Here is a 25,775-nt window from a genome sequence, read left to right as displayed (position 1 = left end):
GCACATGGTTGTGCCACAGGACACAAGGAAACATCTTGGAGAGGGATATGGAACTGCTAGAATGGCAAAAAAGAGGGCGTGGGGAGGAGGGGGTTGGGAAATGAGCCATTTGGTATTAGATAGATAAATGACAACTAATAAGGCACATTATCCCAGTAATGCACATAATAAAATAAATCATAAATAAAGTGCACTTAAAGCAGAGTTCCGCCGTTTTTTTTTTTTTTTTTTTTTTTTTAAGTCAGCAGCTACAAATACTAAGGGGGGGTTATTTACGAAAGGCAAATCCACTTTGTACTACAAGTGCACTGCAAATGCACTTGGAAGTGCAGTCACTGTAAATCTGAGGGGTAGATCTGAAATGAGGGGAAGCTCTGCTGATTTTATCATCCAATCATGCGCAAGCTAAAATGCTGTTTTATATTTTCCTTGCATGTCCCTCTCGGATTTACAGTGACTGCACTTCCAAGTGCACTTGTAGTGCAAAGTGGATTTTCCTTTCATAAATAACCCCCTAAGTGTGTGTGTGCATGTACCTGTATATATCAACATACTACAGTGAAAGACACTTGTTCTCTGTGTAGAAGTGGTTTCTCTGCAGGGGTCCTATATGCCCACTGCCAAGTAAAAGCTGGAGCTTTCCAATCACACTAGAGCATGACATGAGCTTTTCTGATTGCTGAGCTGTAGGTCTGACTCAAACGGGCCTGTGTTGCACATCTGCAAAAGAGAGAACTTCTTCCACACAGAGAGCAGAGGTCCTTTACTGCAGTATGCTGACAGGGGGCTGGCTTTTTTACGCATGCTGTGACTACTTTCTAAAGAAAACAAACTGTTAAACTGTGCAAATATTTGAATGTATGTTCAGTTGTCTCCCTACACTGTGTGCATCAAAAGAAACACCCTGCCCGATTGCCTAGTATAGCAAGGCACTCCCCAGTTCCTTCCTACTCCTCCCTTCTACAAATTAGTAGACTGGAGACTGCCACTGCCCACTGTTAACTCTTTTCTGTAAAGATGGGAAGTAGCACTGAGAAAGAATGAGCCAGGAGCACTGAAAGTTGTAAACTGAAAGTGCTTCTGTAAGAATTTTAACAAATAGTTTGTGGTTCAAAACTATTTTAATACTTTTTTAACAACGTTTAACTTTTTTATGGTTTTAATGCACTAATATCATACATTTGATTTTTATGTTTAATCATGTCATATTTTGAAACTTCATATCAGATTCAATTTAGGATTTAATTATAGCTCCAGGCAATAAAAAAAGTTTTCCCTTGCAGTGGCTCGTTTTTTGTCTAGGGGAGAGATGAAAGGAAATATACTTACCGATCCTCCCCGCACAAGACCTGCAGCTCACGGTCTTGAGTCCTGATGTCATAAAGTCCAGAGTGGGCTCCATAGATCTGGATGTGAGGACGCCAGGAACAGCCCATCACTGAATCCCGGGGGAGTGTCATTTGCTGGTGGAATGGAGGATCAGGTGAGTATAAGGCTGCATTCACACTTGAGCGTTTTCAGCTCGGAAAACGCTCATCTCAAAAGTTCCAAAACGCCCAACAAGCAAAATCCCATTCATTTAAATGACCCCTGTTCACATCTGAGCGTTCTGTCGCCTGAAGCAAAACGACTGAAGCTCAAAAAATACACAAGCTTCTTTTTAGGCAGATTGCAGGAGTTTTTCTGCTTTTTACACTGGTGACCTTTTTCGTGGCAAAAATCACGGTAAAATCGTGCGGCTTGAGGGTTTCTCCTCTCCCCTAGACAAAATAAGCACCTACCTCATGCAGTGTGGGCACAGCGCCACTGCAAGGGAACACTTTTTTTTTTGCCTGGAGTTGGGCTTTAAATACATTGGAATTAAATGAAGAATCTAGGAAATAGGAAACAACATCACACTTTATCACTATGCTACAAACCCTTTAACATTTTGTCTAGGTGGCGAGGGTGCCCTAGGTATTTTAGAACCATTCATGAATTCCTAAATCCCATGTCTTATTTACAGAATATTCAGATTCACATGTAATTATACAGGGAAACTAAATATAAGCACCATTGCGTAATCTTCTGATTTGGTGATAACAATTTGGAGATACTCAGCCTTTTTTTTTCTGGCATGTGTGGCTTTGTTTTGGATACTCATTGAAAAACGGTATGTTTTCTAACAGAACCGGTGAGCTTTAGCTTTAAGATTATTGTATTACGTTCTAAAGTAATTTTTGTTGTGCTGTATGTGTACATCAAAATCCAATGATGCCTCCTTTTCACTCACAAAGTATCAGAACATCCTTACCATCTATTCCCCAATGCACATCTTTATCTCACTCTTTCTATTCTCTTATCTCTATCTTTCTCTGACTAAACAGATTATCTTCAGACAGTTAATAGACAAAATTTTTAACCTTAAATGCATTGGGGAAACACTTGAAAATATTGTGATTTTTGCACATTATCACTAATGATATTAAAGCAACCTTTTCTCTCGCTATCATTAATCTAAAGTTACAGCCTGAATTCAGCACAAGCACATTTGGTCCACATTGGAATTTTTTTTTCATTCAAGATTTTATTGAAAGAGAAAAAGAACATGGTGCACAATTTGCAACAAGCAGATGCAACTGCATAAGTATTTTGTCATTGCGTCATGTATATGCATATTACATATAAATCATGTATTTTGGCTATGTTCATTGCAATCCATATGCATGTAAATCAAGCTTAGTATGGTTGAATAAAGAATTTTCTGCCTGAAGACGTGATTGGAGCGAAATTATTCAATTTGGTCTGAAACAAAACTATTGACATAAACATATAATCAACGGCATCCACTATCACGGTTAATGCTCTGATCTGTTTGAAGGAAAGAAAGAGGGTGAGGTAAAGATGTATAAGGAAAGATAAAGTGAAAAGGTCAGGTAATTTGCTTCTAGAGTGTTACGGTAAGAATCTGCGAGCCAAGAGACCCTTAGAGGAAGGCGTCAAGGGGAGAGTCTAGTGGCTTCAAAGTCTTGAGAGTATTTAAAGATCAGCCAAGGCTGCCAAGTTTTGTGGAATCTCTCCACAGTGCCCTTATCTTGTGCCAGGGTGTTTTCCATTTCGTAAATGTCCCCCCACTCTGTTCAACCACTCAGGGATGGAAGGGACCCGGGGTGAGATCTAGTGCCGGGGGATCAGTGACTTGGCAGCATTAAGAAGATGTTTTGTCAAGGAATGCTTGTATTTCTTAAAGGAGAAGTTGGCTACGTGCAATAAACAGCAGGCGGCATTTAAATCTAAATTGGTTTCAGTGATTTTTTGTATTAACCTCCGTACTTCTATCCAGAAGGGGGTAATCAAGGGACAGTGCCACCAAATGTGGATCAGGGTGGCCCGTGCAGAATTGCATCTCCAGCAAACCTCTGGTTTAAGTACATTTCATTTGTGAAGTTTATCAGGAGTGTTATACCAGTGTGTTAACAGCTTGTAATTCGTTTCCTGCATGTTCGCGCTAATCGAGCATTTATGTGCTAGAATACAAGCATACCTCCAGTTCTTCTCCGAGATCTCCTCCCCCAGATCTGCCGACCACCTCCTTCTGAGTTCACCGGTCACCACAGGTCTCGAATGCTGTAGCCACGCATAAGTGACTGACGTGGCCTTTTCTAAAGAAGTTTTGTCATGGCATATCGTCTCTAGGTCAGTCAGAGGTCTGTGTAGATTTTGGGAGTCATCGAGTTTAGAGCGGAAGCTACGGATCTGAAAGTAGGTCCAGAGCTGTAGGTGTGGCAGGTTCTTTTCAGATTTGAGAGATGACCACTCTCTGAATTTGTCATTTATGTAGCAGTCACCTACCAATAGCGGGGTATTCTGTCCAGTCGATTGGAGTGTTATGATATGTATGCCTGGGATAAAGGCAGAGTTGTCCTTCAGTGGGGTCAGTGGGCTCGGCGAAGTGGTGATCTTATTTTGTTTAGCTAACGTGTGTATTATCCCCAGCGTGGTACCCGTGAGGGGGTGTTTGCGTACTTCGGGTGGGTGGTTCCTCCAGGGGATCCACGGTGAATACCTGAGAGGGATTGAGCATGTGTCTGCTTCTAGAGAGACCCAGTCCTTCATGTGGTCATGACAATGCCAGTCAATCACTCTTGCTATGTGTGATGCATAGTAGTAGTGCTCGAAGTTCGGCAGTCCTATACCTCCCATTTCTTTAGGTGTGGTCAGGGTAGTCAATTTGATTCTGGGTTTCTTCTGGTGCCAGAGGAATTTTGAAATAGTGGAGTTTAGGAATTTAAAAAATGTCTGGGGGATCCTGACCAGCAGTGTACGCAACAAGTAAAGGAATTTGGACAGTATAACCATCTTAATGATCGCTGCTCGACCAAACCAGGAGAAAAACCTCACATTCCATTTATCAAGATCCCTCTCAAAGCTCTTAAGGAGTGGCGGAAATTTTTTCTCGAAAATGGACTGCAATCGTATGGTAAGCCAAGTCCACAGGTGTTTAAGTGTAGCTGGATCCCACCGAAATGGGGAATTAGTCTTTGTTAGTGTGAGCAACTCCTCGGGGAGCGAGACGTTTAGGGCCTCCGATTTCGAGTAGTTTATCTTTAGGTTGGAGATGTATCCATAGTGCACAAATTCCTTTAAGAGATTGGGGAGAGTTACTATTGGGCTCGTCCAAAAAAATAATAGGTCATCAGCATATGCCGCCACCTTGAACTCCCTGTCCCTCACCTGAAAGCCATGGATCGTGGTGTTGTTTTGAAGCGTCCTGATAAAGGGCTCTAGGGAGAGTATAAATAGTAGAGGGGAGAGGGGGCAGCCCTGTCTGGTCCCATTTCTAATGTATACTTTATTTGATAAAATACCATTTATTTTCAATTTTGCAGGCGGGTGCTGATAGAGGGCGGATATCCAGGACAGCATGCGCGGGCCCAGGCCCACTCGATTGCAGACCACCAGCATAAAGTCCCATGCCACCCGGTCGAAGGCCTTCTCTGCGTCCGTGGAGAGGAGAAAGCCCTCGACCCTTCGCAGTTTTGCCGCATGGATCAATAGTAGCGTCTTAGTGACGTTGTCCTTGGCTTCTCTTCCTGGCATGAAGCCTACCTGCTCCAAGCCTATCAGTTTTGGAAGTAGCGGCCCCAGTCTCAGAGCTAGAATTTTTGCAAACAACTTAACATCAAGATTTAGGAGAGAGATGGGCCTGTAGCTAGCACACTCCGCTGGGTCTTTGCCCTCCTTCGGTATCACCACAATGTGTGCTGTGAGAAAATCAGGAGTCAATGCTCTGGGTGTGGACAGGGAGTTCAGGGCACCCGCAAGGGGGTCAGTTAGTATGTCGATGAAGGTTTTATAATATGTAGCCAAGAACCCGTCCGGGCCTGGGCTTTTACCGTTTTTGAGTAGTTTGATGGCTTGCCTAAGTTCCGAGGATGTGATTGGGACTTCTAGTGGAGCAGAGTCTAGGCAGTCTAGGGACGGATTGCCACTATTAGCTAGATATTCCTGGATAACAAGCTGTCTGTCCTCTGCCAAATGCGGTTGCCTATGCTGTGGGGTTAGATTGTACAGTTTTGCGTAGAAACTGCAGAAGTGATCGGCTATCGCTTCCAATGACACATCAAGATGCCCTTTAGCACTCCTAATGCCAGCAATATTGCCGGCAGAAGAGTGTTCCCTTAACGCTTTCGCCAGGAACCTACCCGCCTTGTTCCCTGACTCGTAGTAAATGCGTTTTTTGAAAAACAGCATTCGTTTAGCTCTGGAATCCAGTAAGTGCTGTAAGTCTTTCCTAGCCTCTAGTAGTTTTTTAGCTGAGTCTATCGAGAGCGATTGTTTATGCAACGATTCTAAGGAGTTGAACCGTGAGATCAAATCCTTTATTTGAGCTTCTGTTTCTTTTTTGCGTCTGGATCCCATTGCGATCAATGTCCCTCGAATAATACATTTATGTGCCTCCCACACTGCCAGCGGATCTGAGTCTGGGGTAATATTATATCTAAAAAATTCCGTCAGATTTTCGGTTATAGTGGGTAAAAATGTCGGGTCGGTCAGTAATGACGTGTTGAGTCTCCATGTTGGCCGTCGGCACGTGGAGCTCCGTAGGTCCAGAGAAATGGAGACCGGGGAGTGGTCCGAGATCGTCTGGGCGCCTATATGTGCCCCAGTCAACCTCGGGAGGTAATAAATAAAATAAACACGTAATCCAGCCTAGCATACCTAGCATGTGGCGTGGAGAAGTGTATGTAGTCCCTTTCTTCTGGACTGAGGAAACGCCACGCATCAATTAGTTGTAAAGACTGTAAGAGGGACTTTAGTTTCTTAAGCGTCCTATAGGTAATGCAAGTTTTCCCATTGGAGGTGTCCACGAGGGGATTTAGTGGGACATTAAAGTCTCCCCCCAGTATCAGACAGCCAGCTGCAAAACCCTGGAGTTCTCTGACAATGCGTTGGCAAAATGTAACATGGGCTGTGTTTGGAAAATATACATTTGCTAGGGTTATAGGGGTGCCCCCATAAGAACCCTTCAAAAACACAAATCTGCCCTCCGGGTCACATAATTGTTCAGATAACTCAAAGGGTGCCTCTTTGCTGATCAGTATTGAAGTCCCCTTGGATCTGGAGTCATTGGTCGTGGCGTGGAATGCCCTAGGAAAGTAGGCGTTTGTGAGTTTCGGTATGTGGTGCGTCTTAAAATGGGTCTCCTGAAGGAATACAAAATGGGGTTTACCTTTCTTGAGCTCCCTTAACAGGGTGGAGCGACGCTCTGGAATGCTTAGACCTCTGACGTTGTGGGAGTAGGGGGGACCGTCCCAAAGACGAGTAGACCACGGTAGCCGATCAGGAGGAGGCCGTAGATCAAACCTGCAGGAGTTAAACTGAGAGAATTGCGTTAGCGGCTAGATCAGAGACTCCGACCCGCACTGCTAGAACAGTGTTAACAACTACCTTGTAGAAAATAAGATAAAGGGGAGAGAGAAGAAATGATAGAGAGAGGAAGAGTAGGTGCCAGCAATTAATACGGTGGGAGTCCCCACTCCGTACCAGCCAATCACCGCTCCGGCGCGAGGGACTCTCCAACTCAGTGCAGCGGGCCCCCGTCACAGTTAAGAAACGAGGAGCACTTTGTGGGGTCACCGGGAGGCAACGGCAAGTAGGCAGCAGCCCACCTGTTAATCTATGTAGGTGTGAGTCAAACAACTAAACCTAAAAGGAACAAACCTGTCTAACACACACGCAGCCGTAAAGGCAATAGCTAAAATTACAGAACTGTTAGACACCCGACCATGGTGTATATGGTAAAACTAAATAGACAACGGAACCTGCCAAGGGGATTACATAGACTTCTTTTTCTGGCATGGGGCAAACAAGATCTCTAGGTAAGTAACCCAGATTGATCACACAGTGATTGACCCCATGTGTATCCGTCGGAGGAGCAGGTTATGAATCCTCTGAAAACATAAAAAACAACATAAAATAACAAATAATACCCCAGGTAAATAACCATGTACTGTTAGATAGGAGAGGAATAGCCCGAGCATGAAGCTAATGGTTCAGAAAGCAAGATTACACCAAACCAACATCAGTTTCTACAGTGGACTTCAGGGGTGCATTTCAAGTCAGGATGGGGCCCTCAAACCTGTTTGGGGCAGCGTCCGCCCCGTGTCCGAGTCAGGGTATCCAGGCCACAGGAAGTTCACAATATGATCAAGGTCCCAGACACGGGTTCGGGGCGTAAAAGGTGCCTGTAGAAAGGCATTACCTGGGTGTAGCTCCCTTAAAAGCAAAAAAAAGAAAAAAGGGAACCACAAAGAGATCCAAAGATGGAGACAACATAGAGGTGTTTTCAAACGCACAATCAGTCCGCATCAGCCTGTTCTCTAGCAGATCCGGCGTGTCTTCTCAGAGTGCCTGTTCTGGAACCTCCTCCATGGCCATGTTTAGGTTTCTTCGCCTGTCTTTTGTCCGGTGAGGTGAAAGGGGAAGCTGGAGGGCTCCCTTCCTGAGGGGGCTGCAGAAAGTCAGCATACCAGTCTGGGAGGTCCACTTTGCCCAGTTCCAGGGCCTCACAAAATTCTGGAAGATCTGCTGGAGTGCACAGGAGCATGTTGGTGTCCATTGTAGGTGACTGTCAGGGCTAACGGGAAGCACCATATGTACCGGAGCTCCCTTTCTCTCAATTTCTCCAGCAGGGGGCACAAGGCCCGCCGGTTCCTCAGGGTAATCTGTGACAAGTCCTGAAACAGCATTATTGTTGCGCCATTAAAAATAATACGATCGTTACTCCTTGCCTTGTGCATAATGTCCTCTTTAAGTACAAAGCTTTGCAAACAGCAGATGATGTCTCTTGGAGGAGCTGAGTCAGATCCCCTGGGCCTGAGTGCTCTGTGCGCTCTGACAAAGTGAATCTCAGTGTCCTCCTGCCTTTCCAACAAGCTATTGAAGACTCTCCTTAGAGCTGGGACAATCTGGTCAGATTCCACAGATTCAGGGATCCCCCTCACTCTTATATTGCACCTTCTCCCTCTATTATCGAGGTCTTCAATGTGTCTCTTCATGTCTATAAATTGGTGCGATTGAGTAGTCGTGGTCAGGTCCAGTCTGTGTATTGCTTTGTCCCGGAGTCTGCCTGCGTTTTCCTCTGCAGCCATTTTCTCATTAAGTACAATCATGCTGGTTTTCAGGTCAGTGATGGCAGCCGAAAAGGTAGCTTTAATGTGCACTTGATAGTGCAGTTGCTATAGATCCGAAGGGGTCATGCAAGGAAAATAAAAAACAGCATTTTAACTTGCACATGATTGGATGATATAATCAGCAGAGCCTCCCCTTATTTCAGATCTACCCCTCAGATTTACAGTGACTACACTTCCAAGTGCACTTTCAGAGCAATTTCAAGTGCACTTTGCTCTTGTAGTGCAAAGTGGATTTTCCGTTCGTAAATAACCCCCACTGTGTACATGGCACACATATGCCACAGTCCTTGTACCAACAAAATATGCTTTATGCCGCATACACATAACCGGACTTTCCGGCAGACTAGGTCCGACAGTCTTCCCGACGGACTTTCCACAGAGTTCCGACAGAATTTCCAAACAAACGGACTTGGCCACACAGACTAAGTCCATTCGATAGTCAGTTTGTTTTGAATGTGATGACGTAAACGGGACTAAACAAGGAAGTTCAATAGCCAGTAGCCAATAGCTGCCCTTGCGTCGTATTTGGTCCATTGGACTAACACACAGACGAACGGTTTTCCCGATTTTTAGTCCATCAGACAGATTTGAAACAGGTTTTATTTCTAGGACCCGTTGGACTTTTGGGGAAAAAAAGGTCCGCTAGTGCCCACACATGATCGAATTGTCCGACGGACCAAGTCTGCCGGAAAGTCCGATCGTGTGTACACGGCATTAAACTTAGGGTTGCCACCTGTCCAGGATTCACCCGGACAGTTCGGGTTTGGAATCATGTGTCCGGGTTTCAGACTGCCTGAAACCCGGACACATTAATTTAGACTGGACTATGGCTTCCCAGCAGGGTTGCTGGCTGCAGTTGTCTAAGCTGAGAGTGTCTATTACACTCTCTTTCATGCTGCCCAAAGCCAGAACTAACAATCCCCCCACATATAGATGGGAGAGGAGAGAGGGCTTGATCTGCACCTCTTTCTCCCGGCTCTACCCCTCTGGGTCTGCCCACACTCCTCAGAAAAGGAAAGTGTGGGTTGGAAATTTGAAGTACAGCAGCCTCAGATACACCTGGATGAGAGGTGCTGACTGCCAAGGGGTGAGTGAGCTCACCATCCATCCCCGTCTGTGACTGAAGTCTCCTCCTTCTATCTCCTGCCTCTGAGTGGGTACACTAAGGTAAATCGGGGTTCTCAGAGCACCCCTTATATCAGAGCTCCCTTTTACACCTGAGGCCACAGTGTTCCCCCTTCAATCAGAGTCTACTCCATACATCAGAGTTCTCAGTGTCCCCCCTTAAATCAGGGTTCCCAGAGAATCCCTTATGTCAGATTCCCCAGAGTTATCCCTTACATCAGAGTCTGCAGAGTCCCCCCCTTACAGTGAAAGGAAACTCTACAAGTTCAGATATAAAAGGGGGAACTCTGTGGACTCTGATGTAACTTCATATGATTAGAAATGTTATTTAATAGCAAAATATATGTATAGTTTATTCTACAAAAAAAAAAAAAAAAAAAGAATGCCCATAAAGTGTTCGGGTTTGGCTTGAAGAAAAGGTGGCAACCCTAATTAAACTTGCATAGTGAGAAGGAGCAGTAAAGTACAGCTATTATATAGCCCTGTTTAGCTGACATAGATGATTACAAATTATAACTAGAAACTTGGTTTAGAGTTTGCCTGGAGTTCAACTCAGAAACCAAGGATAACTTGCAAGAAATTTGTGGCAGTGTTGAATTGTAAGTCTGTTAACTTGATGCACATTTTCACTGGCAAGTTTTACACTTGCAGAGCACTTGAAGCACAAGTTCTAGTTGACACTTTTCCAATTTTTAGCAAATTTGCATGGCAAGTCTTTAGCAAAAACAGCATTGCAGTGATGAGTTTACAGCAAGAGCTCTGCAAGTCACAGTGACCCCTGTGGTGGGATGACTATTGCACAACATAACTGAACCAGAACTTGCAGCAGGCTTGCAGAATGTTTGCAAAGAAAGTTGATATGAAGTCTTGCGATGCGGACTTGCTGCAATTGTGCAACAAACTTGTGAAGCCTGGCAAGTCTAGCAATAGCTTAGCAAGTCATTTTCAAACATGCAGCTCAATTGCTTGCTATCTGGGAATGCACCTTTTTTAAGATTATGTACATCAAATGCATTTATATCTAAAAACAATGGAACACACTATACATCCCAATGAAATTGTATAATTTACCCCCAAAAATATATATATATTAGGTTAATGTGACTATTGGGTTGCCTTTTTTCTCTAGGTAAGCTACTACTGCTGGGTTGGCAACAGCCAGCATTTATTTATGGGTTTGCTAGGCAATAAGACTGCTCTGTTCCTCAGTGCCACCTTGATTTTAAATATCTTCTAGTCTCATCGTCTTCTCAATCTTTTACGTAGTTATCCTTGAATGTTATTAAAACTTCTTACATAATTCATTTCATGAAAATGTATATATTTTGTGTATAGTGGCCTTTTAGGTAGCACAGGGACATTCGCTGTTTCCATCTAAAGAGGTGTCATTGATGCCTTCTTTGATAAACCTCTGTGAGCAGCCTCGTCTGTAGATGACTTTATCATGAATTGGAAGGAAATTTGAAGTGACAAAGCCCTTAAAAATCCCAGTACAGGTCTCAAAGGACAGCCCTAGAAAGGAAAAAAGGTGTAATTTGAAGATTTGCCTGGTATATTAAAACAGCTAAAGTTTTAGAAATGCACTTATACTTTCATATACAGGGAATATTATAAGGAAACATGGGAAAACAGAGACTGACTGAAAATGTTCATGAATACAGAACTCTTATTAATTTTGCAGACCTGGGATAGATCCCCTAAAATATTTAATTGCTTATCTGCGGGGCAGATTGAAAATGTAAACCACTGAGCTGACTTCCTTTCAGGGACTGAATTGATTTATCATTAAAGAATTTTCTGTTTTCTTGTCCTGATTAAACTAGCGCACTCTGCTGCATTCCACCTTTTAACAGATTTGTTTTCTGAAAGTGCGCAAATGGATATTTGTATGTAGTGACTGAACATTGTCATGAAACATGGTGCTTTCTAGCAAAATATCCAATACAGGATGTGCCCTTTGTTTTCTATAAATTAGCAAATAATTCTTTTTAATTGCATAAATGTTATTTTCCACTCCTAGATGGTAGAAAACGCTCAAATTATGTAAGCATGAAATATTTACTATATTGGCAGGTATACAATTATGTAATTAGTTATGACTTTAATATATTAAACAAATTATTTGAAAGCTAGTAAAACCCAAAGGAACACAACCAAAGGACTGTATTTACATAAAAATTAATTAAAGCGTCACTAAACTCACATTACAAAAAACTATTAATATATGGTTTATTACATGCTGTTTATACTCGGTCACTATGGAATTAGTTTTCTGTATTCTGCAAAATAGCTGGTTGGTCCTGCTATCTCTTCCTTCTGACCAAGTCCCCTCTGTAGCTAGGCATTTTGCAGAGCAGTTTTGGCAGCTCTGTGCATGCTCAGTTTTCAGTGCATTTCTATGCTGAATATTTCCTCCCTATTACATCTGAGCAGCCCGTGTGACTATAGAGTCACACTTGTGGGTGTATACACAATGACAGCCCACCCCCTCCCTCCTGCCCACTAACCAGCTAAACACAATGGGGCCAGTATATTACATGTAGATGAATGGAAGCGTCGCCTCCCTCTTATTCTAAGACACAGGCTGGAGGGGCGGCGTGACATATCCTGTTTTACTCCACAAAATAATAAAAATTTGATTTCAGATATAGTTGATATTATTTATTTTTACTCTGTATTCCACAGGGTGTTTTTTTTTTTTTTTAAAACACGTGACCAGCAGCAAAGGACTAGAAGCTCCCCCTTCTTGTTCCACTGCAGACAGACTGGGAAAGAGCTGAGTCATGTGACGCTGTATATTGATTAGGAAACCTGTACTTATATTTTGTTTTGTTTTTTGTGGTTTTTTTAGTGTTAATATAATTACAGTGCTATCATCCATATACAGCAATAGAAGAGACAATGTAAATTAAACAGTGTGTCTTTAGTAACTGCATATAAGTTGCAAGTTGCATAGTTGTCATATAGAGACTTTGACTTCAATAATTTCCTAGTCACTAAAACAAGCATGTAGTGGCCTCAGAACATCTGATCTGCATAGTTGTTCAGGGCCAGTATTAACCCCTTCATGCCGACGTAACACATATATGCGTCCTCACTGCACTGGGCTTTTTTACAGGGGGCCACGTATATGTGTTTCTTCCTTTGTGCTGGGAGCGTGCTACACAGCAAACTCCCAGCACAGAGACCAGGGTCTGGCCAAGAGCCTCAGACCCCGTTGTGACAAACGTGGGTGCCAGATCCCTGCCCTTCTTGCTAACTCGTGACAAAGGACAGGCCAACCTCACACCACGCAGTCACTTACGTAACAGTACCACTCCCAGCTGTGCCCAACACAAAGATTTTCAAGCTTGCGGGAACATAATCTAGGTGTGAGCAGCCTGAGAGCGATTGCCACTGGGCTAATTATGCAATTAACTGCCACCACCCCCATTTTAAAAGACTGAGGCGGGGGAGACTCGTAAGTTTAGCATTACCAATTATGAATTCAGCATAAGCGTCTGCAACATACATTGCCATCACAGACAGGTCTGCTCAGAGGCCTTACCCTAAAACAGTAGCGCTCTTGTCTCTAAAGCCCTTAGCTTGCATTAAGGGCTTTAGAGACAAAGTTAACACTTTTCAACAGGGGTTTATTATGAAAAGGTCAAGTTGGTACAAATAAAACATTTACAGAAAAAAGATGTTTCAAAGAGATGACAATATACAGCCACAAAGAAATAAGGCAGAATTAGGGAGGAAGAATACTTGCAATTAATGTCCGATCGTTGATCAGAGTTTGATCGATGAGCTGGGTAATCGGTTCTCAAACTTGGCAGATGTTCATGCTGGGATGGTAAAAGTAGAACTGACCATTATCTTGGCTTCTCCTCTTTTCTGTCAAATCAAAGGACAGCAACCAATCATCTGGTCATCTTGTTTAGGTGTTGGTTTCTGGGAGGTGTCTACACTCATGACCATGTCCCAGGTACACTTTGTGATACATATTCATATCTCTGCATCTATAGTGTTTAAATACTCCAAATATCCATATTATTGTTCAGCGTGAGATTTTCTTCAAAACAAATATAAACATGCCATGTCTCTACTGCCAAGTTTAACTAGGAGGAATAAGGGGTACCAGTGATTTCCTATATGACCTGCCATAGGGCTCTCTGGACTTGAAATTTACAAATTATCTGAAAACTAAATATGTCCATATTATGGCTGTGCTGCTATTACTTTGGAAGTTATGAAACATGATGAAATTTCATACTTATTCCACTGTTTTAAGCTTTATGTGCATTCAGGTATTCACGACCGGTATCTGCTGGTTCTCTGAATTGAGAGGGTAACAAATTTACGACAGGCCTGAACATTCTGCCAGGCCAACATGAGCTGTTTTTACAGACCTAGCCTAGTTCTGCTTTCTCTGTCGAGATAACCGATCCTTTGAAAACTAAACCTATGAATTCCCGATACAAAGGAGGAGAGAGGGAGTTTAGATTTTTCTGTAATGTTACACATTTAGCCAAGCTGTCATGGCTGGCTCAAGGTTCCAAACAACATGTCGAATAGCTAAAGCTTTTCATGTCCAGTACGTGATATCGTTACACCCATACTAATGATCGGTATCCGGATCTCCCGATTCCAAGTCACCTGATCGCTGTCGTAGCCTCTGATTGGCTACAACAATAATCAATCACTGTGAAGCCTGACCCTGTGTTTTTTTCTTTCTGTGAATGGAGAAGAAGGAAACAATGTATCTTTCACATTCCTTGCAGAAAGAAAAACAAAAAGTGTTTGTAAAAAAAAAGTAAAACAAATAAATAATAAGATAAATAAATAAAGAAAATATACTTGGATCAAGGTTTGATCTAGGTCAGTGCCAGGGTTATTGTTTGGGTCATAGGTCAAGGTCAGCATATTTTGGATAGGATTTTTTTTTTTAGCATCAGTGTCAGTTGGTGCCGGTGTATTTTAGGTAGGGCAAAAAAAACAAAATGCGCACTATTGCTTCTGGGCTGTACTACGGGTACAAACAATAAATAACAAACACACTTCAAAGAGAACAACTATTAAAAACCGGACGACAAGCAGCTCCCAAACACAGGAAGACATCTACTCGACCACTACAATTAGATTGCGCCTTGATTAACGCCAGGTCTGCAGTCAAACATAGACTGGAAGTACACGACTTCATCATCGAGAACAATGTAGACTGCCTCTTCATCACCGAAAGCGGGTTAACCTCTGACTGCAACACCATCCTCACCGAATTGGTGCCGCAAAACTACAGGATCCTAACCGAACACCGGATAGGGAAAAAAGGAGGAGGCCTAGCAGTGATCTTTAAAGGTCACCTGGATCTCACTAAACCATCATCTCAGAACCCAGTGCCTTTTATGGAAACCCTGACGCTACATCTTCAACCAACACCCCATGACACCACTCATATTCTACTGTGCTACAGACCACCGGGACCAAAGTCAAATCTTCTTTCACCCCTCACGGAATCCTTTGCAATGCACACCCTAAAATTCAAAAATTTCCTGGCACTCTGAGATTTCAACCTTTGGGCAAACGAGCCCAAAGACCCCATCGCGACTGCCTGCATCAATCAACTAGAAGAACTGGGTCTCCATCAACTGATAAAGACTCCCACGCATGGGTCAGGACACACCCTGGACCTCATTTTCAAACAGAACATTGACGTCAACATACTCGACAGCATAACATTGCCATGGATGGATCACCACGCCATCAAATTCAAAATAGCTACCAACATCACCAAGGAAGAACGTAATCCTGTAACAACAACGCACTGGACCAGATCGCATAAAAAACTGTACTCCAAATCCTTCAAATCCACTCTGTCCAACAAGATATCTACAATAACCTTAAACCACTCTATGGAGGAAACACTCAACTCCCTGAACAGGGCATTGCTGCAATCAGCAGACTCGGTAGCACCAAAATGCAGGGCTCTCATCAGGAAGAAAAACTCTAGATGGTTTAATAGCTCCCTCGCCATACTAAAGCAAGAACGCAGAAGAGCGGAAAGAACATGGAGAAGAAATACCACCGAGGAAAACCACTTTAACTACAAAGGTCTCACAGAGAATTATCGGAAAGCAATCTTCAAAGCCAAAAAGGACCACTTCTCATATACAATCTCAACGGCCGCAAACCAACCATGGGAACTGGTTAATCAATCAATGAATCCGGTGTGCCTAGAACCCCCAGAAAGTAAATCCCAGGATTACTGTGACAAACTGTCGGATTTTTTCATCGATAAAGTCAAAACCATCAGGGAAACAATTTGTCAGAAGAAAACATCCAACCTCAGCCAGCAAATACATAAAGAGGATGTCTGCACCAACATACCGCAACCGCCTAAATTTTCACTATCCCCAATTACCGTAGACACTGCAAAAAACATCATTAATAAACTGCGTGACAGTACCTCACCTATTGACATCATCCCCACAAAACTACTGAAAGAATGCTCCGACATCGTGGCTCCAACCATAACCCACCTCATAAACAGATCATTCCACGAAGGGATTGTTCCCAGCATCCTCAAACAAGGCATCGTCAAACCTCTACTCAAGAAACCAAACCTGGACCCTCAGGATCCAAACAACCGTAGGCCAATTACAAGCCTCAACACCATTTCTAAGACCATGGAGAAAGCTGTAGTACATCAGCTACAACTTCACCTGGATACTCACAAACTCCTGGACCCGCTTCAATCAGGCTTCCGCCCAGGTCATGGAACAGAAACAGCTCTCCTCAAGATTTGGGATGACGCCCTCGAAGCAGCAGATGATGGAGAGCCGTGTCTCCTCATACTGCTAGACCTAAGTGCAGCGTTTGATACAGTAGATCACAATACTCTACTCGTCCGACTCACAGAAGTAACCGGAGTCCAAGACATAGATCTCCAATGGTTCGCGTCCTTCCTAGGAAATCGGTCACAGACAGTGAAACTAGGAAAATTCCTCTCCGAAACTCGGGCAGTCACCTGCGGAGTCCCTCAAGGCTCTCCTTTATCACCCATTCTCTTCAACATTTACATTCGCCCACTCCTTCAAATCATCAGATGCTCAGATCTCTGCTTCCACTCTTACGCTGATGACACGCAACTTTATTTCCGGATCAATGGAAAAAAAGATCACCAACAACAACTTGAAAACTGCCTCAAATTAATAGAGGACTGGATGACCACTAACTCCCTCCAGCTGAACGAATCAAAGACAGAGCTTCTTATCTTACACCCAAATCATAAGCCCGCAACCAAAACATCATGGTCTCCACCAACCGTCTTTGGGCAGACTATCTCCCCAAAGACCAAAGCGAAGAGTCTCGGGGTTATTTCAGACGCACAAATGTCAATGGATGCGCAAATAGGAGCAGTAGTCAGTGGATCTCACCACCTGCTGCGCATGCTTCGCAGACTCATCCCTTTTATCATAAAGAATGACAAAGCAGTGGTAGTTGGAACAATCATTAATTCACGACTGGACTACGTAAACTCGCTTTACATAGGATTACCACAATATCAACTTGCGCGATTACAACTGATCCAAAACACGGCGGCAAGGCTGATAACAGGATAACAGGAAAAACCCTGGGAATCCATCTCTCCTTCGCTGAGGAGCTTACATTGGCTAACCGTAAAAAATCGGATCACGTTCAAGACCCTTCGCCTCACTCACAAATGCGTGCATAGAGAAGCTCCGCAATACCTAATGGAGAAAATAAATCATTACACACCAAACCGCAGTCTTCGATCAGCCAACAAAAACCTCCTCCTCGTGCCCAAAGTATAAATCCAAGGGGGATCGGAGATTCGCTGTTCAAGGGCCTCGGCTATGGAATGCGCTACCAATCAACATCCGCCTGGAAGAAAATCACCTGGCTTTTAGGAAAAAACTCAAGACCTTACTCTTTTAGCAGATGATCAAAGCTCGCCACAGTGCCTAGAGGCGATTCAGTTCGCATTGTGCGCTATACAAGTATTTCCTTCATTCATTCATTCACATATGTGGTATTTAAAAATAAAACAAGTGGATCGATCGACCTTCGTTAAAAAATAACCCTCTTTCCCAGCGCTTATAGATATAGTGTTTAAACTAAAATATTTTTAAATACCCAAATAGCAGCTAAAGTCCATTAGAATGTGTATCTTTCTCAAAAGCCCATCTGAATAGATCCTTTGGCTCCATGCACCGCACCCAGTGTGTCCTCTCTCCTATGGTATTACACTCACCATATAGAAGATCGATCAAAGCCTGTGAAAAATCCTTCCTGGAGCTGCAGGTTCACCATTCCATCTGTGTATTATTCGGATCAAACAAAAGAGGGGTACACATAGCATAATACTGCATAAAATTTTATTTAAACAATCCACCCTTTCCAGATATGCACTTACAAAAAAATCTAACTTAAAAATATGAATGACACGAGGTTCAGCAAGAATGTCTGTATCTCACCGCTGGTTATTAATCACAGATCGCGGTGGGACCCGATTTCAGACAGTCATTGCCTCTCCTTCCACAGCCGTGTAGTTCAGCCCTGACCGGTTTCGTAATACCTTCCTCAGAGGGCAATGACTGTCTGAACCTGGGTCCCACCGCGATCTGTGATTAATAACCAGCGGTGAGATACAGACATTCTTGCTGAACCTCGTGTCATTCATGTTTTTAAGTTTGATTTTTTTGTAAGTGCGCATCTGGAAGGGGGTTTGTTTAAATACATTTTTATGCAGTATTACGCTATGTGTATCTTTGGTTTGATCCAAGTAATACACAGATGGAATGGTGAACCTTCAAAAAAATCAGCCGGAGAGTTTAAGCAATGCCAACACTTTGCTGAAGGTCCCAGGTAAATTTTGACCAGTTTTGCTGGAGTATTATATATCTTATGCAAAAATTTGAATTGGATCAATTGATCTCTTGCCGACACTAAATGGGTAAAGGGGAAACGCCACATATCATCCCAGACCCTTCATCTTTCTTTAATGGTGCCCAACATCAACAGATTGTCACATGACCCAAACATTGTAAACCAGATTTTTAGCATATTAAGCCTTGTACATCAGACATGGGTGGGACAGCTTGCCAAGCAGTCACTGTAAGACTAGTTATGGTTTTACCAGGCACTGGCAAAATCTGGCTCATCTGGTCAAATACAATGAGAACGAATAAAAAAAAGTTTAAAGCAATGGTCTCAAACTGGTGGCCCTCCAACTGTAGCGAAACTGTTGCAAAGTCCCATGATGCATTGCAAGGCTGACAGTTACAAGAATGATTCCCACAGGCAGAGGCATGATGGGACTTGTAGTTTTGCAACAGCTGGAGGGCCACCAGTTTGAGACCCCTGGTTTAAAGCAACTGCTGGAGTCACCCAGCTACCTGTTTGTAGGCTGTAGTTTTGGCTTGTGGAAGTGTGTTATAGTTAGTCCCTTTCCTAATACCAATATGAATCGCACATTGTGCAGCCCAAGGGGATCATTTAACTGCATCTTGGGAGGGCAATTTATGCTATTTTAAACAAACTGTTTGGCTAGAACATGTAATGTAAGGGTGCAACTTATTTGTATGCTTAGACATCAGCTTTAAAGATATAATTAAAATACCAATCATAGACAATAAAGCACTTTACTATGTGCTGGTAGATCATTGGTCCAATAGAACAAAAGATCCAGCCTTTGTCATGTAGAAAAGGTTAGTAAGAGTCATTACTGGCATTCATGGATAACATGTAAACAATTCAAAAAACTGTCAAACCGTCAGACATTTTAAAATGAAGGCAGCATTGAAGAACAATATTTTTCAAAACCCAGCTGATTTTCTGTCCAGTAATCCAAGAGAAGGATACTTTAAACTGTCACTTTTGAACTAAAGCGATATCTAAAACAGAACAATAGGCTGCATATCAATTTCGCAAATGTCAGATCTCATGCAAGGATAGGTTCTTTTACATAAATATTTGTCAGTGTTCAGAATACTGTCTTCATCCAAAAGCATGAAGCTTTTTGTATATTTTAAGTTTACTGGTCCTTTGTTTGGGATGTTATGCACATGGATTTGTTGGTTTTCTCCCGATTCTAGTTGATTGTTTCTTTGTCTCAGCACAATAAGGGGAAGCTTCGCTTATTTGCCTCCTCTCCCCCTACGCTGTCACATTTGGCACCTTTCGGGAGGAGCAGGTACCTGGTTGTGACAGATACCCACTCCCATTTCCAGGTGACTTTGCCGTGGCAAAGTCATACATAAGTTCGGCCTCCTCCTGCTTCCCCCCCATCTCATGCATAGTAGGGAACCAGCTGTGAAGCCGCAACCCTTCAATGTCGGTTTCCCTTACCAAAATGGCAGCGGCAGCACCCGAGAGCCGATTGAAAAAATCGGTTCGGGTGAAGACCCAGCTGTATTCCTGGACAGGTAAGTGTTGTATTATTAAAAGTCAACAGCTACAGTATTTGTAGCTGCTGACATTAAATTTTTTCAGACGGAGCCTGGAGCTCCTCTTTAAGTGAGGACCAAACAACAATTCTTCACTGTATATAGTATGATGTGTACGCAATACTGGATTGTATCTAGAGATCAGACTACCCCACCCACAAGTGTATAATAATGCCCCTTCATGAAGCATTACCTCTTTTGTCCCCAACTGTTACTATTTTGAAAATTAAAGGATGTGTTTGTAGTCTGTATCATATGGGCAATAAAGTGGTTGTACACTATTACATATACCTAATGAAGTAACTGGCCTCAGGTGATACACAGAGATGAAACAAATCCTCCGACGTATGTTGCACCTTTTTATTTGCAGTCTTCTTTTCTCTACATCTATTCAAAAAATTGATAAAGTTTGTCTGAGCTGTCAGAAAGCAGGGGGCAGAAAGCTAAAGTTACACTCTGCAAAGCTCTGTGAGCTGATTGGAGGGAAGGCACACACCCCCTTCACGTAGCACACAGGAACAGAGCTGAGACAGTCAATCAGCTTTAAATCTCTCCCCTGTCACCTTTTTTCTCTTGGTGCCAGGAAAAAATGTCAGAAGTCATTCATGCTAATCGCAAAGGATAAAGCAGGAGTAACAAATGACACTTATGCCGCGTACACGCGATCAGACTATCCGGCTGACTTTTTTTCCCCAGGTGAATGGGTAGGGGTACATCATACCCCTTACTCATTCACATAGGGTGGGGGACCCCGACAACCAACGTCCATGGTTTTGGAGGGAAGAGGCTCTTGTCCTCATCAACATGGGGACAAGGTGCTTTGGGGTGGGGGGGCCACAGGGCCCCCCTTCCCCAAAGCACCCACCCCCATGTTGAGGGCACGTGGCCTGGTACAGCTCAGGAGGAGGGGTGCTCGCTTGTCCCCACCCCCTTTCCTGACCGCCCGGGCTGCGTGCTTGGATAAGGGTTTGGTATGGACTTTGGGGGGAGCCAAGTCTGACAGACAATTTTGAGTCAAGACTTCTTTCAAAGTCCGCCGGACTTTTGGAAGAAAAAGTCAGCTGGAGCCCACACACGGTCGATTTGTCCTTCGGACTCTGGTCTGCCGGATAGTCGATTGTGTGTAAGCGGCATTAAGGGGTTATTTACGAAGAGTTAAACCCACTTTGCACTACAAGTGCAAAGTGCACTTGAAATTGCACTTAATGTGCACTTGGAAGTGCAGTCACTGTAGATCCAAGGGGGAAATGCAAGGAAAATAAAAAACTGAATTTTAGCTTGCACATGATTGGATGATAAAATCAGCAGCGCTTCCACTAATTTCAGATCTACCCCTCAGATCTACAGTGATGGCACTTCCAAGTATACTTCCAGTACAGTTTCAAGTGTGCTTTGCACTTTTAGTTTGCACTTGTAGTGCAAAGTGGATTTACCTTTTTGTAAAAAACCCCCTTAGCCCTTGTACACACATTCGGACATTCCAACAACCAAATCCGTCGGATCTTGTCCGATGGATTTTATCTAAAACTGTTGCATACACACGGTCGGACAAAGTTGTCAGAAAATCCGATCGTTTAGAACGTGATGACGTTATTTCGTTACGACGGGACTACATTCACGCTAGTAGCCAATAGCTTTGGTGTAGGAATTTGATCTGAGCATGCGTGGCACTTTGTCCGATCGGAATTCTCTACACATGATCGGACAAGGTCCGATCAGATCATGTTGTCGGAAAATTTTACCGCCAAGTTGGAAAACTTGGTCCGTCGGATACTCCGATGGAAACAGTCCGATGGAGACCACACACAGTCGGATTATTCGACAAAACGGTCCGATCGGACACATTCCGTCGGAATCTCCGACCGTGTGTACAAGGGCTTAGTGTTCTTAACCCCTTCCCGCCGAGCGTACGCAGATCTGCGTACTCGGCTTCCGGGGGGTATACCGGGATGATGCCCGCACCTGCAGGCATTATCCCGGTACCGTTTTTTACAGCGGGCGATTGGCTTTCCAGCCATAACAACCGATGCGGCTAAAAGCCGCTCGGCTGTTATGCCGGAGGAGCGGGAGGGGACGTCCCCCCCTCCCGCCGCCTCTCGCCGCTGTTACCGGTGCTCCCGCTCGATTGGGAGCACCGATTTGCGATCCGTCGGCTCTGGCTGCTGGGGAGGAACTGGAACGAAGCCGTAATCGTAAACACGGAAGCGACGTCATGACGTCACTTCCCGTTTACTCGGCTGCCAATGGCGCCGGTTTTAAAAAAATATCCGGTATTCAGAATCGCCGTTTTCGGTGATCTGAATACATTGAAGTGTAAAGGAGGGGTGGGGGGTCTTTTAGACCCCCGATCCCTCCATAAAGAGTACCTGTCACCACCTATTACTGTCACAAGGGATGTTTACATTCCTTGTGACAGCAATAAAAGTGATCAAATTTTTTTTTTTTTTTTTAAACAATTTAGTCATTTTAAAATAAATAAAATAAATAAAAAAATAAAAATAAAATTTCAAAGCGCCCGCCGTCCCCGCGAGCTCGCGAAGCAAAGAAAACGCATACGGAAGTCGCGCCCGCGTATGTAAACGGTGTTCAAATCACACATGTGAGGTATCGCCGCGATCGTCAGAGCGAGAGCAATAATTCTAGCAGTAGACCTCCTCTGTAACGCTAACCTGGTAACCGTAAAAAAAATTTAAAGCGTCGCCTATTGAGATTTTTAGATACCGTACTTTGTCGTCAATCTACAAGTGCGCGCAATTATAAAGTGTGACATGTTTGGTATCTATTTACTCGGCGTAACATTATCTTTCACATTACGCAAAAAAATTATTAAAAAATTATTCATGAAAGTGTCCCCTTTCCCAAAAAGTTGCGTTTAAAACACCACTGCGCAAATACCGTGTGACATAAAATATTGCAACAATCGCCGTTTTATTCTCTAGATCCTCTGCTAAAAAAATATATATAATGTTTGGGGGTTCCAAGTAATTTTCTAGCAAAAAATATGTATTTTAACTTGTAAACACCAAATTCCAAAAATAGGCATAGTCATGAAAGGGTTAATTGAGAAAATTATACACTATAGAGGGATATTCTTTGTTCGTATTTCATGTCTGAGGTTTACAACCACTTTAATCACAAGCTTGTAAAGAAAGAAGAGATATCAGTATTTCACTTTTACAGCAGTGTGTGTTGTTACTCTTCTCAGCAGCCCCTGCCCCATTTAGTTTTGTTGTTTGATTAAAGTATGACTAAAGGCAAAACGTATTTTTTTGTTTTGGCGAAGAGGGATTAGAACGCTTGTCAGTTTTTATTGCGGTCAGTGCCCCCATTAAAAGAGAAGTATGTTTTTTGTTTTGTTTTTTATTTGCCCATTATTCTTACCTAAGTGGATGCAGGATCGGAACGATGCTGCATCTGTCCCCCACCGTCTTGGCACTAAGAACCGAGCCATCGAACACTACCGATGGCTCGATTCTCTCAGCTCCCCGAGCGGAGAGCTGCTGCCCGTCAATCAGCAGCTCTTCTCTCTGCTTCTCCATTCTCACTGGATGCCTGAGCTGTGGAGGGACAGGAAGCGGCCGTCTCAGTCTCTCAGCGGCTCACTGTGAGGCTGAGACAGGCATCAGTCCAGGCACCAGGCGGATTCAGACTTCATTGTCGTAATGACGCGGTGCCTCGACTGATTCCAGTGACATCAGCAGAGAGCGGACTTCAGATCCACTCTCTGCTGAAAACAGGTCACAGGAGTGCAAAACGGATTGCACTTCTGTTACCCGTAGGAGAAGCCCAGCCAAATGAGCTCAGGCTAGACTTCTCCTTTAAGGAGATTTATCCTCTCTATTTGTCCTGTTAACCCTTATCATTGAAAGTGAAGATAAAAGAAAATACCAACTTTTGGGTTCTCCCAGAATAGTAACAGATGGGAAATCTTACAATGGGGACACTAGATCTGGTGACCTGGGAGTCCCCAAGGAGTTCCCTTAATTTGCAGGAATAGCCTCTCACTTCTGTTTGGCTATGGGTCAGGAAGTGATGGGAAATCTCCAAAATAGGATCAGTCAGGACAGGTGATTTATTGAAAACAATACATTCCCTGTGTTAAGTAGGGAGTATGAATGTAGCTGAGTAAAATATCCTTCCAGTAGTTGATCTAAAAATGTCTATAAAAAATGAAAAAAGCATTTGAAAGGCACTAACATGAACTAAAAAGGCACATTAAGCATAAGTTTAAGGAAAAGAATGCTATATAAACACAATGGGGTTGATTAAGACTCAATTGACATTTGTGCATGTTGCTTTTGAATGTTTCTGCAGTGCTTTTTTCTGTGCATTTTGTCTTTTTCTTTTTATGCTTTTTTTTCCCGGAAAATTTGTTGTTGGGCAGATTTAAATATGCAAAACACAAATTGCGGTAAAACATGGTAAAAACACACTACGTACTTTTCTACAGCTTCTCCATTGAAGTCTATTGAACCAAAAAAGCACAATTTTGCGATTAAAAAAGTCCCTGACCCGTTACAAAAATACAGAGGTACAAAAATGCATTGATGTGAACATGTTCCGTAGGAACCCATGTTTTAAAAAAAATACCCTGCGTTTCTGCAAAAAGCATAAAAAAATAACACATTGGTGTGAATGGAGCCTTAGCAAAACCTGGTGCACCAGTGCATGTTAGCCAATCAGCTTCTAACTTCAGATTGTTTAATTAAAGGGTAACTCCACTTTCGTGAGGAATAAAAATAGCAAATGAAGAAAAAATATAGCACATATAATTGCGGCACGAATCATATTGTAATTGAATGTTAATAAAAATTCCCTTTCCTTTTCAATCTGCAGCCACTGTAATTTTCTGAGAATGCATTGCAATATGGCTACCTGGAGTTGTTCTGTACACAGAGTGTGTACTGACCACTCCCCAAACATAATTTCCTGCTTTTTTGATTGGCTCACCAATTTTCCCAAAAGTCTGCCTAAGATACAAGCCAGATTTCAGGCATCCCCTGCAACAAAAATGTAATTTTTGGAGAGATACTTTCAATAGGAGTACTTCTAAAGGGATGCAGGCTCAGCATTTCCTCATTAGTGCCCTGCAGCTGCACACCTGACAGTTAATTATGAAACCACTCCCATTAGACCTACTTCGCACAGAGGCACAGGCAAACACACATGGATTCCTTCAGAATAACAAAAGATAGGAATCTGCAACAAAGGTTGTTATAATCCCTGCAACCCTGCAATGTACATAGATCACCCAGAAAGAAGCAAAAAAAACCCCAAAACTTTAAAGTGGTTTCTATGCAGCGTGCACAATTTTCACTGTCTAGTTTTAGTAAATCAACCCTAAGTTATCACTAAAAATACACTATGCTTTCTCCTTAACAGACAAGTGGCAATATCAATATAAAAGTAAGCATAAATTGAAGGTATATGGTCTTATTGCTTGTCGTGCCCTGTTGCCCTAGGCACTGGCCTTATAGGGAACACAGCTTTAACAAAATTAGTCTTTTTTCCTAAAGTTTTAGCCTCT

At 43.1% G+C, this 25,775-nt stretch overlaps 1 protein-coding gene across 1 annotated transcript in view; it reads left to right on the top strand.

Moving 5' to 3' along the window:
* Window positions 1-25,775, top strand: part of OSBPL10 (oxysterol binding protein like 10) — a 634,297-nt gene that overhangs the window by 515,196 nt on the left and 93,326 nt on the right. The window lies entirely within an intron of this gene.

This window comes from Lithobates pipiens, unplaced genomic scaffold (genome assembly GCF_037356315.1).
Source record: "Lithobates pipiens isolate NorthernLeopardFrog02 unplaced genomic scaffold, aLitPip1_a1.2 Scaffold_19, whole genome shotgun sequence".
In the NCBI taxonomy this organism is placed as follows: Eukaryota; Metazoa; Chordata; class Amphibia; order Anura; family Ranidae; genus Lithobates; species Lithobates pipiens.
Note: the sequence above shows the minus strand (reverse complement) of the source record. Positions and strands in the feature narration are given on the sequence as shown.